Genomic DNA, 16,781 nt, shown 5'->3' with positions numbered 1-16,781 from the left:
TCGGTGCTTCATTACTATGGGATTGGTGTTGGGAAACTTCACCCTTACAGCGCGTGCCATATTTCATTTTTTGAGTGGTGTAAAGGTCACAATTTTGTCCCCACAGTTAATTTGTTCAAAAATGTATATTCTTATCAACCGCATGAAAACAGTTGGTATTATTTTTGTGAGCGCGTTAAGTTTGTTGAGGCTACCAAAGTCGGTATGCGCTAGAAGTGGAAGAACTCATTCTTTTTTATCAATCATTCTTTCATTCCTGATTCTTGTGCCAAAGCACAGGAGTGGCACTCCGGTGTTAATAAGAGTTTAAATAGGAAACCAGAAATGAGGCCCAATAAGGAGCGCATGTTTCGTCTTTGCGCCAACATGGAACTTCCCGTCCGTATTTATGAAAATGATATTCTTCGGGTTTACCTCGTTTGCACTCACCCTTCTGTTGCGCCTGTTCTTAGAAATCATGGATGAGGTATGCCCAAAAGCGCACCCTGATTTATATTTTAATACTATCGCCATCATCAATTATATTATACTAACCTTGTCTTGCATTTTATTTTCAGTTATGCCAATCGTTACCGTTTTGGAGGATGATGAGCTAGATGAGATAATTACTGAGCATGGATGTGGAGCTAGCGAGGATAATTAAGCCGGCGAAGGTAACTATCCTCCAACCAGAGATGGTGGCGTTGTTCCTGATGGGGGTAATCCCCTTACTGGGGAGGAAAACCCTCATCTTGAGGAGGAGGTTAGTGATCACCTCAACTCTGGTGATTAGGACATCAGGGTTCCTACTCCTCCTTCTGGGGATCAGGAGAATGTAGCTAACCGTGATGCTACTTCAAAGAAAAAGAAGCGCAAAAATGCAGATTAGGGAGAGGAGAAGTGTAACGACCCGACTTTTTTGACTTGCTTTTGTGCTTTGTATTTTCGCGAAACTGCGTATTTGTGCGTACTGAACTATATTATGCTCTGGGAACTTTCTACATATGGATTACTTTCGTTTATATGTTAAAATGTATCATTAAGTACGTAGGATACTTAACTTAACCCCCGGAAGCCTTTATGACCGTTAGTGTCACTTGACGTTTTTAGCAAACTGCGTACTACGTACACGTTTAACTTTTGTCGTAATCGGAATATTATGACTACGAAATACTAATTGTTATTTTATAATAACAATTACTTGGGTTTTTGGATGCTTAATTACGCTTAGTAATTTACTAGAGCACACTAGTTAGTCTTGTTAGACTTTCTACCTTGTTGGACCTTAGCCCACCCTACACTAGCTAGTGGACTATTTAATTAGCCCAATTATAAATAACTAGTGACCCATTAATAAGTAAGACAAATGCCCATTTATTAGAGGGAACATACTAGCATTTTTGTCAAGTATTATTGATAGTGCTCCAAATGAACATATATTTAGTAGCAATATCCTCCCAATATGTAAATTATTTAGTTATAATTGTCCTATTTTAAGTTGTAATCGTTTATATTAAATAAGTGCGAAGACAAAAGGCGAAAACGACGATTTGAAGACGCAAATGACCAAAAAGATCAAATGTACAAGATACAATCCAAGTGGTTTAATTTATTGATGAGAAACGTCTAAAAATGACAAAAGTACAAGTTGCGAAACGCAAAGTACAAGATATTAAATTATAGGAAAGGACGTTCAAAAATCCGGAACCGGGACCTGAGCCAACTATTAACGCCCGACGCAACGGACCAAAAATTATGAGTCTACTATGCACAAGAATATAATATAATATTTAAATAATTATATAAATTATTTATTTATTATATATTATATTATTAAATAAAAACGTCGGCAAGCTAGAAAACAAGGCAACTTGGCTGGATCCAGGTGGCCATGCGATCGCATGGCCTGGTAGTTATAATCTCATGCGATCGCATGAGCCGAAAAGTCAGGCCACATTCCTATAAATTGCAAGTTTGGGCGACGAGTTTTACACATAATAATAATACTCCTCTGTAATAATATATATATATATATATATATATATATATATATATATATATATATATATATATATATATATATATATATATATATATATATATATATATATATATATATATATATATATATATAGTGTAGTTTTATATTAGATTAGTTTTGGGTTATGCAAAGGTTATTTTACGGGTTTTAAAGTCGGAGCTCTGTCCGTGTAACACTACGCGATAAATAATCAATGTAAGCTATGTTCTTCTTTTTAAATTAATGTCTCGTACTTAAGTTATTATTATGCTTATTTAAGACGAAGTAATCATGATGTTGGACTAAAAATAATTACTAAAAATGGGTAATTGGGCTTTGTACCATAATTGGGATTTGGACAAAAGAACGACACTTGTGGAAATTAGACTATGGGCTATTAATGGGCTTTATATTTGTTTAACTAAATGATAGTTTGTTAATTTTAATATAAAGATTTACAATTGGACGTACCTATAAATAACCATATACACTCGATCGGACACGATGGGCGGGATATTTATATGTACGAATAATCGTTCATTTAACCGGACACGGGAATGGATTAATAGTCTATGGAATTATTAAAACAGGGGTGAAATTATGTACAAGGACACTTGGCATAATTGATAACAAAGTATTAAAACCTTGGGTTACACGCAGTCGATATCCTGGTGTAATTATTAAACATAGTATTAAGACCTTGTTACAGTTTAAGTCCCCAATTAGTTGGAATATTTGACTTCAGATATAAGGATAATTTGACGAGGATACTCGCACTTTAAATTTATGACCGATGGACTGTTATGGACAAAAACCAGACGGACATATTAAATAATCCAGGACAAAGGACAATTAACCCATGTGAATAAACTAAAATCAACACGTCAAACATCATGATTACGGAAGTTTAAATAAGCATAATTCCTTTACTTTCATATTTAATTGCATTTCTAATTATCGCACTTTTATTTATCGCAATTTCATTATCGTTATTTACTTTACGCTTTAAATTAAGTCTTTTATTTATTTAATATTTTACATTAAATTTTAACTGCAACTAAAGTTTTTAAAATCGACAAACCGGTCATTAAACGGTAAACCCCCTTTTATATATTATTAATATATATAATATATTTTGTACAAATATAATTGTTTAAAAATATAGTGTAAAATAAGTCGTCTCCCTGTGGAACGAACCGGACTTACTAAAAACTATACTACTCTACGATTAGGTACACTGCCTATAGTGTTGTAGCAAGGTTTAGGTATATCCCATCTGTAAATAAATAAATAACTTGTGTAAAATTGTATCGTATTTAATAGTATTTCGCAATAAAAATATAACTATTTCGTATACCCCTCGCATAATGTAGTGACCCGAACTTTTCCATGTTTATATATATTAATTGAGATTGATATTTACATGATTAAATGTTTCAAACATGTTAAGCAATCAAACTTGTTAAGACTTGATTAATTGAAATATGTTTCATATAGACAATTGACTACCCAAGTTGACCGGTGATTCACGAACGTTAAAACTTGTAAAAACTATATGATGACATATATATGGATATATATATATAGTTAACATGATACTATGATAAGTAAACATATCATTAAGTATATTAACAATGAACTACATATGTAAAAACAAGACTACTAACTTAATGATTTTTAAACGAGACATATATGTAACGATTATCGTTGTAAAGACATTTAATGTATATATATCATATTAAGAGATATTCATACATGATAATATCATGATAATATATTAATTTAAAATCTCATTTAATATTATAAACATTGGGTTAACAATATTTAACAAGATCGTTAACCTAAAGGTTTCAAAACAACACTTACATGTAACGACTAACGATGACTTAACGACTCAGTTAAAATGTATATACATGTAGTGTTTTAATATGCATTTATACACTTTTGAAAGACTTCAATACACTTATCAAAATACTTCTACTTAACAAAAATGCTTACAATTACATCCTCGTTCAGTTTCATCAACAATTCTACTCGTATGCACCAGTATTCGTACTCGTACAATACACAGCTTTTAGATGTATGTACTATTGGTATATACACTCCAATGATCAGCTCTTAGCAGCCCATGTGAGTCACCTAACACATGTGGGAACCATCATTTGGCAACTAGCATGAAATATCTCATAAAATTACAAAAATATGAGTAATCATTCATGACTTATTAACATGAAAACAAAATTACATATCCTTTATATCTAATCCATACACCAACGACCAAAAACACCTACAAACACTTTCATTCTTCAATTTTCTTCATCTAATTGATCTCTCTCAATTTCTATCTTCAAGTTCTAAGTGTTCTTCATATATTCTACAAGTTCTAGTTACATAAAATCAAGAATACTTTCAAGTTTGCTAGCTCACTTCCAATCTTGTAAGGTGATCATCCAACCTCAAGAAATCTTTGTTTCTTACAGTAGGTTATCATTCTAATACAAGGTAATAATCATATTCAAACTTTGGTTCAATTTCTATAACTATAACAATCTTATTTCAAGTGATGATCTTACTTGAACTTGTTTTCGTGTCATGATTCTGCTTCAAGAACTTCGAGCCATCCAAGGATCCATTTGTAACATCCCGCGTTTTTCCGTTAAATTTATTTTAACACCGTCTTTTTTTTTTAAATAATATCCTTCGCGATTTAAATTTGTATCTTCATTAACTAACGTTCATAATATCCTCGTTATTTAAATATAACGTCACCCGTTTACTCGAGCGTTTTTAAAATATTCGTTTGGTTAATTCCCGCACCCGACTACAAACTCGAGGGACCATTTTTGCCATATGGCCAAACTAATCACTAGTAGTTGACTAAGTCAACTACTTCTCCACCATTCCCCACATTTTTAATTTCTTTTCTTTCTTCTTTTCTCTCAACCAAAAACTCAAACCTTAAATTCTTCATCATCTTCAATCATCATCCAAATTCAAGCAAGGAATCAAACATCAAAACAAATTGTACTTTTGGAATCCTCGTTTCATCCTCTTCGATTTGATACCAACCTCATTGATTTTGGGTAACATTTCTAAAACACTAAATTTCTCTAAATTCGTTTTAATTACTTGAAATGTTGTTAGTTAGTGACTATGGCTCGTGTATAACATGAATATATGATTTGTTTGCTTGATTTGTTGATTTTGGTGTAACTAGCTTGAAAATGAAAATTGTATGCTTAATCTTTGATTTGGATGATTAAAGGTTGTTAGATTGTTAAAGTTCATGTTTTAAAAGTGTTACTAGCATCATTAGCTTCATGTTGATATATAGATTGATCAAAGAAACTTCAAAAACGTGATTATTGATTTTGGTGTTGCTTGACTAGGGTTTGCTAGTTCTTGAAATGAATTTTTGGATGCTTGAATGCCATGGAATGTTAATTGTTAGTGATTAGTTGTAATGTATGCTTCATTACCTTCAAAACGGTATATCATATGTGTAAATTGGATTCCCGGAACTTAAAATGCATATTGATGAACTTGAGGCTTTGAAATGAGCGTTTATTGATCACATGACGAGAATTCGATTGTTGTAAATGATGTTTTTGTTTGAGGATTTGTGTTTAGTTGTGTTCCTTGTCAAAAGAGCTTTCCAACGGTATAAGATACGTCTTCTAATTGTTTGCGGTTTGCGTTTTGCGTTTGTTTGAAGTTTTGACCAAGACTTGAACCTTGAAAACGACCTGACACCAGACCATGTGTTATGTCGCGGCGCGACACACCTTGCCGCGGCGCGACATTTGCCTTGTTCAGATTCTGTCCAACTTTTCCATTTTATCAAAAATGTTTGCCATGTTCTAGATCTCCAATTCACATGCAACTTGTTTTAACATGCTTATATGTGAATAACTAGCATAGAAAATTTGTCCGAGACCCGACCCGAACGTGTTGACTTTCGTTGACTTTGACCGACCAAAGTTTGACTTTTTGTCAAACTTAACCAATTAATTATGCAATCTTCCTAACATGCTTTTATACTTGTATCTTGCATGAAACTTGACAATTTGCCTCACATGCTATATTAATCGAGTCGTATTGAGCCATAGGACTAATTGAACATCTTTGACCTATCGTGTTTACCGTTATTGATACAACCTATTGTTTAGGTCAAGACTAGCATTGTTCTTTGCACACGTTTACTTGTTGAAGTACTTTACTACTCGTGCACTCAAGGTGAGATCATAGTCCCACTTTTACTCTTTTTGAACTTACATTTGGGATGAGAAAACATAAACATTTCTTTACTAAGTGAACACAAGTACAGGAAAAACAAACATTCTACATACGAGTTTAGAACAAAATCCTCAATTCGATTATCATTAGTTACACTTGCCGGGTGTAAGCGAGAACTTATGTTGTATGGATCCATATGGGTTGACAACCCTCATCCTTGACGGTTCGCTACCGTCTACGGATGAAATATATTTTCGAGAATCAGTGTTTGTTCTAGCACTAAGTGATGGGGTATACAATGGAAGGAATGTTAAGCTTTGATAATTGGGTGCTCGTGAAACAAACTTTTGGAATGTATTACTATTATTTCATTGATGCAAATCTTGTGGTTCACTTGTACTTACTTACTTAAACCTATGATTTCACCAACGTTTTCGTTGACAGATTTCTATGTTTTTCTCAGGTCTTGCACGATATGTGAAACATGCTTCCGCTTACTATTTGATACTTGCATCCGATGTCGAGTATACATGCATTTCATGGAGCGTCTTTTGACTTTACTTTAAACCGTGTCGCCTAGATTTCAATCGTATCTATAACGTTGTAACTTAACTTTTGGTTGAACAATTCTTGTAAACTTTGAAACAATCTTTATTTTGAAATGAAGGCGACATATTTTGGTCAAACGTTATCTTAAAGACTTATAATCAGGTAATGGGACCCACGTAGCCGACGCCGTCACTTGACGATTTGTCGGGGTCGCTACAGGTGGTATCAGAGCCTTGGTTGTAGGGATTTAGAGTTCATTTGTGTTCACCCCGAGTCATAGGGTACATAGGTGAATCTAGACTACAACCGGCATATAGACTGAAGTAGGAATTATTTGACTAATTGTGCATTTATACTCGAACTCTTCTATCATATCTAACTCGTATTCGATCTTGATCTTACGTTGATAAATTTTGTTGGTGCGCCACCTTGACTTTATGAAGTAATGTTAAATGCACATGAGAATCAGGGTAATATAATTTCCGGGATTATATTACGGTGATTCACATGGACGTTCCGACATTATGACATAGAGAATTTAAGGCGAGTCAAGGAAAATTTTCTCTCTATCCTTATTCCATGCCACGGTTAGTATTGTTGAAAATACTAACCAACGATATTCTTGTCTCATGAAGGAACAATGGCTCACCAAGGTCAACACAATACCCCTCCCGAAACTCTCGAACAAGCTCTTCAACGAATGATAGCCACCGCTGTGGGAGAGGCAGTGGCCGGTCACTTCTCCAACAACAACAACAATCATGGGGTCGGTAATTCAAACGGGGGGTGCTCCTACAAAAACTTCATGAAGTACAATCCTCCCACTTTCAATGGAACCGAAGGACCGGTTGCTCTCACCCGATGGTTCGAACAAACAGAAGCCGTTTTTAGTATAAGCGGTTGTCGGGACCAAGATAAGGTCAAGTTTTCCACCCTCACTCTCACCGGTATTGCTCTCTCATGGTGGAACACGTATGTACAATCGGTGGGTATCGATGAAGCCCTTACACTCTCTTGGACCGAATTAAGAGAAAGAATGACCACCGAATACTTCCCGCGCGAAGAGACTCGAAGGCTCGAACAGGGGCCAAGAAATTTAAAAATAGCCCGAGATGACCTCGAAGCTTATAATCAACGGTTTGCCGAACTAACCTCCATTTGTCCAAACCTCCGGGCTCCCGGGCCCCAAGGAGTTGAGTTTTACATGGATGGCCTCCCTAAGAGCATTCCACACGGGGTAATGCCATTAAGACCCGCCGACCTACAAGAGGCTGTGATGATAGCCCGCCGATTTATAAAAACGGTGGATGAAATTGAAGCGCTGGCACCAACGGCCGAGGCCCAACCAGTTAACAACAAAAGAAAACAGGAAGCCTCTCCATCAAGCAACCACAACCACAACGACTCCACCAAGAAGCCTTTCACCCCCGGCGGCAGGAAAAATTATGCTGGAACACGACCTTTTTGCAACACGTGCCACAAACATCATTATGGAAAATGTGGCGGACCATTTTGCATCAAGTGTCAAAGAAGTGGCCATGTGGCCCATAGTTGTAAGGGTGCTGCCCCCGTCGCTAAAAAGGTGCCCAGTGCACGCAGAAGGGGTGCTTGTTTTGAATGTGGACAACTGGGTCATTTTAAGAATGCATGTCCCAAGAAGAACGCCCACCCTAATGTACGCGAATGAGCTTTCAACCTTAACACATAGGATTCCCGGAACGACAATTAGTTACGGGTACGTTCCTTCTCAACGACTCTTATGTTTCATGTTTATCCGATTCGGGTATCGATAAATGTTTTGTATCCAAGGCTTTGGAGCCTACTCTTTGCACTCCACCCCTCCCCCTAGATATTACTTACGCCATTCAAGTGACCAACGGGAAACCATTGCGTATCGATAAATTTTATCGGAGGGAGTACGTTAGACTTATTGGGTAGGTAATTTGAACTTTGATTTGACATCTATAGAACTAGGGAGCCCAAAACCTATACGTTAGGAAGGGAATGTTTTCCCCACATATATGTGATTCTAGTGAACTAAATGATTTCCGTTTAAGAACCGATATCCTCTTTCCCGTATCAACAACCTCTTGAACTGTTACACGGATCTCGCGTATATTCTAAAATCGACCTTCATTCTGGTTATCATCAATTGAGGGTTAAGGGAGAAGATGTCTCCTAAACCGCTTTCCGAACTCGCTACGATAGTTATAAATTTCTTTTAGTGCCGTTCAGTTTAACTAAGGCTCCGCCCGTATTCATAGACCTCCGGAACCGCGTATGCAAACTTATCTAGACAAATCCGTTACCGTACTTATAATTGATGTTTTAAGTTATTCAAGCGGAAAGGAAAAACGGACAACGTCTCCGTCTTACGCTCGAACTCTTGAGAAAAGAGCAACTCTATGCCGAATTCTCCAAGTGAGAATTTTGGTTAAACAAAGTCCAAATTCTAAACCATGTTATTAGTGGTCAAGGTAAAAAAAAAAAAAAAAAAAAAAAAAAAAAAAAAAAAAAAAAAATTAATTAATTAATTAATTAATTTTGGAGAAACCCTCACGACTCCGACTTGTATTCGTAAAATTTTGGATCTCGCGATTATTACCAAAGATTAATTTCCAATTTTTCCCGTATCGCTCGTCCTTTAACCTCGTTAACGTACTAAGGGAAAGAATTAAACATTTTTCGTGTCCGGACTTTGAACGTGATTTATTTTTTTTTTTTCACACCAACCTTACTAGATAAATTCGTGTGGCACAAAATGGGACTCAAATATAGAAATACTTCTACGTGAACGCCTGAAAGGCAACCCCTCTCGACTCGAAATCAAGGAAGCTGAAATTCGTTATTTTACACGGAGAATTTGAATACTTATTTATGGATCCGATCAATCTTCTCGTTATCGCGTACCACGATACATAGCTCTGCTATTTCACCGTTACCGTCTGATATTACTGGAAATTAAGATAACACACAATCCAACGATACTTCACTCTTCTTTGACTTAACGCCCTTGTGTTTCTGATAATCGGTCAACTATTATTCAACCCCGAACTATACAACTACGTGTACTACCTCGTTTCTCTTTCAGACTTCAACTTTTGACAACTAGAGGCACGTTATAGCAACCTCGAGATGTAAACTCATCCTATTCTAAGTCCTCATTTCACTACTATCTTTACCGTTCGCATTTCCGTTTAAAGAAACTCCTTGTAACATTTCTCCATGGATAGAGAAACTCCTCATATTACATAAGTATTCGCCACGAGGGTGAATAGTCCTAACGAACATAACCCTAACTAACTTGTTCAAACGTATCTTAAGAGATTCTATTCCAACACGGTGTATCCTTGTCAATTATTCTGTATCGAAATACTCGTTTCACTTCTAGTTTTACAAGAAACCTTGGGAACCTGCTTAGACATGAGTACCGCGTACCACCCACAAACTGACGAACCGAGCAAACGAACGATTTACGTCTTGGAAAGACATCTCACAAACTCGTATTGTCACCTTTAGTAGATCACTCTTACAACAGTAGTTGCCACTCGTGTGTTCACGCGCACTTTTCGAAACCTTATATGACCGCTAATGCCATACCCCTGTTCATTTAACCAAAGCATCAACCACCGAAATCTGAACTCCATCAAGAAACAACAATTGAGATCGTTCAAGTCCGAGAAGGGCTCGAGACAACCCATTGTCGCCAGAAGAGTTATACCAAACTTAGAGGAGAACCTCACGAATCCCAGTGTGTAACCGCGTAATATTGAGAACCCGCACCTTGGAAGGGTGTAATCCGTTTCGGGAATCAGGGAAAGTTAAATCCGCGACATGTTAACCCTTTTGAAACCTTGGGGCGTATTGGAACCGCTCCCTATCGTTTAGAACTTCCGACTCAATTAAGTTTCCGTTTACCCTACATTTCGTGTAACAAACTTAGAAACGTGTCTTGCGGAACAGGAACGTGCAATCCTGCTGGATACATCAACTATCGATGACAAACTTCTCTTCATAGGAAAACCAGTTGAAACCGGGGATCGTAAAAACCGAACCTTAATGCAACGTAAAACCCTGACTATCCAAATTCATGAGAACCCTCAAGAACGTACTTTCACTTATTCATAGCATTGACAACGTAAAGTCTCGAGTAAGAGATATCGACTATTACTTCCAACTAAATTTCGGGACGAAATTTCTTTTGAGGTGTGGATAATGTAACATCCCGCGTTTTTCCGTTAAATTTATTTTAACACCGTCTTTTTTTTTAAATAATATCCTTCGCGATTTAAATTTGTATCTTCATTAACTAACGTTCATAATATCCTCGTTATTTAAATATAACGTCACCCGTTTACTCGAGCGTTTTTAAAATATTCGTTTGGTTAATTCCCGCACCCGACTACAAACTCGAGGGACCATTTTTGCCATATGGCCAAACTAATCACTAGTAGTTGACTAAGTCAACTACTTCTCCACCATTCCCCACATTTTTAATTTCTTTTCTTTCTTCTTTTCTCTCAACCAAAAACTCAAACCTTAAATTCTTCATCATCTTCAATCATCATCCAAATTCAAGCAAGGAATCAAACATCAAAACAAATTGTACTTTTGGAATCCTCGTTTCATCCTCTTCGATTTGATACCAACCTCATTGATTTTGGGTAACATTTCTAAAACACTAAATTTCTCTAAATTCGTTTTAATTACTTGAAATGTTGTTAGTTAGTGACTATGGCTCGTGTATAACATGAATATATGATTTGTTTGCTTGATTTGTTGATTTTGGTGTAACTAGCTTGAAAATGAAAATTGTATGCTTAATCTTTGATTTGGATGATTAAAGGTTGTTAGATTGTTAAAGTTCATGTTTTAAAAGTGTTACTAGCATCATTAGCTTCATGTTGATATATAGATTGATCAAAGAAACTTCAAAAACGTGATTATTGATTTTGGTGTTGCTTGACTAGGGTTTGCTAGTTCTTGAAATGAATTTTTGGATGCTTGAATGCCATGGAATGTTAATTGTTAGTGATTAGTTGTAATGTATGCTTCATTACCTTCAAAACGGCATATCATATGTGTAAATTGGATTCCCGGAACTTAAAATGCATATTGATGAACTTGAGGCTTTGAAATGAGCGTTTATTGATCACATGACGAGAATTCGATTGTTGTAAATGATGTTTTTGTTTGAGGATTTGTGTTTAGTTGTGTTCCTTGTCAAAAGAGCTTTCCAACGGTATAAGATACGTCTTCTAATTGTTTGCGGTTTGCGTTTTGCGTTTGTTTGAAGTTTTGACCAAGACTTGAACCTTGAAAACGACCTGACACCAGACCATGTGTTATGTCGCGGCGCGACACCCCTTGCCGCGGCGCGACATTTGCCTTGTTCAGATTCTGTCCAACTTTTCCATTTTATCAAAAATGTTTGCCATGTTCTAGATCTCCAATTCACATGCAACTTGTTTTAACATGCTTATATGTGAATAACTAGCATAGAAAATTTGTCCGAGACCCGACCCGAACGTGTTGACTTTCGTTGACTTTGACCGACCAAAGTTTGACTTTTTGTCAAACTTAACCAATTAATTATGCAATCTTCCTAACATGCTTTTATACTTGTATCTTGCATGAAACTTGACAATTTGCCTCACATGCTATATTAATCGAGTCGTATTGAGCCATAGGACTAATTGAACATCTTTGACCTATCGTGTTTACCGTTATTGATACAACCTATTGTTTAGGTCAAGACTAGCATTGTTCTTTGCACACGTTTACTTGTTGAAGTACTTTACTACTCGTGCACTCAAGGTGAGATCATAGTCCCACTTTTACTCTTTTTGAACTTACATTTGGGATGAGAAAACATAAACATTTCTTTACTAAGTGAACACAAGTACAGGAAAAACAAACATTCTACATACGAGTTTAGAACAAAATCCTCAATTCGATTATCATTAGTTACACTTGCCGGGTGTAAGCGAGAACTTATGTTGTATGGATCCATATGGGTTGACAACCCTCATCCTTGACGGTTCGCTACCGTCTACGGATGAAATATATTTTCGAGAATCAGTGTTTGTTCTAGCACTAAGTGATGGGGTATACAATGGAAGGAATGTTAAGCTTTGATAATTGGGTGCTCGTGAAACAAACTTTTGGAATGTATTACTATTATTTCATTGATGCAAATCTTGTGGTTCACTTGTACTTACTTACTTAAACCTATGATTTCACCAACGTTTTCGTTGACAGATTTCTATGTTTTTCTCAGGTCTTGCACGATATGTGAAACATGCTTCCGCTTACTATTTGATACTTGCATCCGATGTCGAGTATACATGCATTTCATGGAGCGTCTTTTGACTTTACTTTAAACCGTGTCGCCTAGATTTCAATCGTATCTATAACGTTGTAACTTAACTTTTGGTTGAACAATTCTTGTAAACTTTGAAACAATCTTTATTTTGAAATGAAGGCGACATATTTTGGTCAAACGTTATCTTAAAGACTTATAATCAGGTAATGGGACCCACGTAGCCGACGCCGTCACTTGACGATTTTTCGGGGTCGCTACACCATTGAAGCTAGATCAATTTTTCTCTTTTCCAGTAGGTTTATCCAAGGAACTTAAGGTAGTAATGATGTTCATAACATCATTCGATTCATATATATAAAGCTATCTTATTCGAAGGTTTAAACTTGTAATCACTAGAACATAGTTTAGTTAATTCTAAACTTGTTCGCAAACAAAAGTTAATCCTTCTAACTTGACTTTTAAAATCAACTAAACACATGTTCTATATCTATATGATATGCTAACTTAATGATTTAAAACCTGGAAACACGAAAAACACCGTAAAATCGGATTTACGCCGTCGTAGTAACACCGCGGGCTGTTTTGGGTTAGTTAATTAAAAACTATGATAAAATTTGATTTAAAAGTTGTTATTCTGAGAAAATGATTTTTATTATGAACATGAAACTATATCCAAAAATTATGGTTAAACTCAAAATGGAAGTATGTTTTCTAAAATGGTCATCTAGACGTCGTTCTTTCGACTGAAATGACTACCTTTACAAAAACGACTTGTAACTTATTTTTCCGACTATAAACCTATACTTTTTCTGTTTATATTCATAAAATAGAGTTCAATATGAAACCATAGCAATTTGATTCACTCAAAACGGATTTAAAATGAAGAAGTTATGGGTAAAACAAGATTGGATAATTTTTCTCATTTTAGCTATGTGAAAATTGGTAACAAATCAATTCCAACCATAACTTAATCAACTTATATTGTATATTATGTAATCTTGAGATACCATAGACACGTATACAATGTTTCGACCTATCATGTCGACACATCTATATATATTTCGGAACAACCATAGACACTCTATATGTGAATGTTGGAGTTAGCTATACAGGGTTGAGGTTGATTCCAAAATATATATAGTTTGAGTTGTGATCAATACTGAGATACGTATACACTGGGTCGTGGATTGATTCAAGATAATATTTATCGATTTATTTCTGTACATCTAACTGTGGACAACTATTTGTAGGTTACTAACGAGGACAACTGACTTAATAAACTTAAAACATCAAAATATATTAAAAGTGTTGTAAATATATTTTGAACATACTTTGATATATATGTATATATTGTTATAGGTTCGTGAATCAACCAGTGGCCAAGTCTTACTTCCCGACGAAGTAAAAATCTGTGAAAGTGAGTTATAGTCCCACTTTTAAAATCTAATATTTTTGGGATGAGAATACATGCAGGTTTTATAAATGATTTACAAAATAGACACAAGTACGTGAAACTACATTCTATGGTTGAATTATCGAAATAGAATATGCCCCTTTTTATTAAGTCTGGTAATCTAAGAATTAGGGAACAGACACCCTAATTGACGCGAATCCTAAAGATAGATCTATTGGGCCTAACAAACCCCATCCAAAGTACCGGATGCTTTAGTACTTCGAAATTTATATCATATCCGAAGGGTGTCCCGGAATGATGAGGATATTCTTATATATGCATTTTGTTAATGTCGGTTACCAGGTGTTCACCATATGAATGATTTTTATCTCCATGTAGGGGATGTGTATTGAAATATGAAATCTTGTGGTCTATTATTATGATTTGATTTATATAGGTTAAACCTATAACTCACCAACATTTTTGTTGACGTTTTAAGCATGTTTATTCTCAGGTGATTATTAAGAGCTTCCGCTGTCGCATACTTAAATAAGGACGAGATTTGGAGACCATGCTTGTATAATATTGTGTAAAAACTACATTCAAGAAACTTATTTTGTTGTAACATATTTGTATTGTAAACCATTATGTAATGGTCGTGTGTAAACAGGATATTTTAGATTATCATTATTTGATAATCTACGTAAAGCTTTTTAAACCTTTATTGATGAAATAAAGGTTATGGTTTGTTTTAAAATGAATGCAGTTTTGAAAAACGTCTCATATAGAGGTCAAAACCTCGCAACGAAATCAATTAATATGGAACGTTTTTAATCAATAAGAACGGGACATTTCAGTTGGTATCCGAGCGTTGGTCTTAGAGAACCAGAATTTTGCATTAGTGTGTCTTATCGAGTTTGTTAGGATGCATTAGTGAGTCTGGACTTCGACCGTGTTTACTTGAAAAATGATTGCTTAACAAATTTTGTTGGAAACTATATATTTTTAACATGTGAATATTATGTGATATATTAATCTCTTAACGCGTTTGATATTATGTGATAGATGTCTACCTCTAGAACAAGTCCCATTGACTCACCTAATAATAATGAAGAGTCAAATGTAAATTGGAATGATTCGTGGACTGATTCACAAGTTCCCGAAGAGGAACCGGAAGAAGAGTCGGAACCGGTAGAAGAATCGGAACCGGAAGAAGAATCGGAACCGGATGAAGAAATAGAACCGGTGGGGGAAATAATAAAACGGTTAAGTAAAAGAAAATCCTCAACCAACCGACCAAGGTTAATTATGGTCAATGGTGTTTCCGCCAAGGAAGCAAAATATTGGGAGGATTACCAATTCTCCGATGAATCGGATTCCGACGAGAATTCCGATGATGTTATAGAAATTACCCCAACTGAATTTAAAAAGGCAAAAGAAAATAATAAGGGAAAAGGCATAAAAATAGAGAAATCTAATTCCAACCCCGATGAACTTTATATGTATCGTCAACCCCCGAAGTCCTTAAGTTGTAACAATGACCCGGGAACCTCTAAACCACCAGGTTTTTCTAAACCAATGTGGAAAACGACGGCTCGTATTAGGGGAACATCATATATCCCTAGAAACTTGGCAAAACGAACCAAAACTGAAGAAGAAGAAACAAGCGAGTCGGAATAAGATAGTTGTATTCGTGTGGTGTAATATATGTAATATAGTGTGCTTATGCTTTAAGATATATGTAAAAATTGCTTGTATTAATAAGTATTTTTTTTTATGAATCTAACTCTTGTCTATTTTACAGTATAAAAACACAAAATAGATAGACAACCCAATATTTTAAGAGACCTACCCGGAGACATGATTGATGAAATCTTGTCTAGAGTCGGTCAGAATTCCTCGGCACAACTATTTAAGGCGAGATCAGTTTGTAAGACATTCGAAGAACGTTCCAAGAATGCCTTGGTTTATAAAAGGCTTTCGTTCGAAAGATGGGGGATATCACATTGGGAAATCCATAAGTTACGATGTGTTTACTTTGACGCATATATTGCGGGGAACCCAAATGCTATTTTACGCAATGGGTTAAGAAATTATTTTGACTCAAAATATCCGAATATTGGACTTCGTGATTTAGAAAAAGCGGCTAACATGAAACATAAAGAAGCATGTTATGCTTACGGATTAGTAATGTTCACTTCTCACCAAAGTGAGAACAAGAACATTGGGCTACAACTATTAAACAAAACGTTCCCACAAGTGACGGAGTCGGTAATTGG

Source organism: Rutidosis leptorrhynchoides, chromosome 10 (genome assembly GCF_046630445.1).
Source record: "Rutidosis leptorrhynchoides isolate AG116_Rl617_1_P2 chromosome 10, CSIRO_AGI_Rlap_v1, whole genome shotgun sequence".
Lineage (NCBI taxonomy): Eukaryota > Viridiplantae > Streptophyta > Magnoliopsida > Asterales > Asteraceae > Rutidosis > Rutidosis leptorrhynchoides.
This window is presented reverse-complemented; position numbering follows the sequence as displayed.